Genomic DNA, 1,162 nt, shown 5'->3' with positions numbered 1-1,162 from the left:
CTGCGGTACCGCTCTCGCAGCCTCCCAGCTCCGGGGCGAGGGCGGAGGCGGCTCGCGCACCCTGAGGGCTGGGCGGGGCCGGAGGCGGACGGACAGGACTGGTGGAGCCGGGGGCGGGGGCGGAGCCGGAGGCGGGCAGACGGGACTGGCGGAGCCGGGAGGGGGCGGGGAACGAGGCGGGGCCGGAGGCGGGCAGACGGGAGGGGCGGGGCCTGGCTCCGCGCTAGACCCTGCCTTCGCCCCAGGTCCGACGCCGGTCGGGAAGGGTAGGGAGGGGCACTTACGGGTGAGGGCCGGTCGGCCCCGTGAGCCACCTGGATTTTCCAGTTTGAATTCGCTTCCAACCACTTTACCTCCGGCCTCAATGTTGCAGGTGTAGCAAAATCAGGTGAACTTTCCTGGGTTCGCCGCCTGCATTGTCTTATCCTCTGGCAGCACCAGGCAGGCCCCTCCCTGCCCGTTGCCCCCACCGAGTCTAAAGGCCTTGGAATTTGGGGGCGTCCACACCTCCATTTTCTCACTTCATTATGGAACCGAGTTAGTGGAGCACAGGAAGGTTTCATGTGCTCTATCCTTGTGGTCTGACTTCTTTATCTTCCCTGGACCACAACCAAGGGCGTTACCTGGCTCAGACTTGCCTTGTCTTCTCACCCTCCCTTGGAAGGTCATTGCCCTGCCTAGTCCCAGAGCACTTCTGAGGAAGCCTCTTGGCAGATTTGCATTTCATACATTTCACATTCCTAAAACAAAATGTTCCATTCTTGTGCAGATTTAGGCAAAACCCACACGCACACCAGGCAGATTTGTGATTTCAAAGCAAGGTACTCGATGATAAGTCCTTAGCAGTTTTGTGCAAAAATAAATAAATAAATAATTAAGGATAAAGTGAAATTCTCATATTTTGAAGAGATTTCACTTACAACCAATGGGAGAGAGGACACTGAGCCGCAGTGTTGCTGGGTTAATGACTGTCAACAGACAGCCCTTTGGACAAATAGTTGATTTTGTACCCTTCTCCCGCCCCACTCTGTCCTGGTTCAACCAGAGATGTGGATGTATTCTAGACTGTTTCAGCTGTGTCAGCTCTGCCCTGGGTGAATCCTGAAGAAAGCAGGTTGAGTCTGAGGTCCTTGGGGTCTTGGCTCTGCTCAAGGAGGGAGTT

This window comes from Equus quagga, chromosome 6 (assembly GCF_021613505.1).
Source record: "Equus quagga isolate Etosha38 chromosome 6, UCLA_HA_Equagga_1.0, whole genome shotgun sequence".
Classification (NCBI taxonomy): Eukaryota; Metazoa; Chordata; class Mammalia; order Perissodactyla; family Equidae; genus Equus; species Equus quagga.
This window is presented reverse-complemented; position numbering follows the sequence as displayed.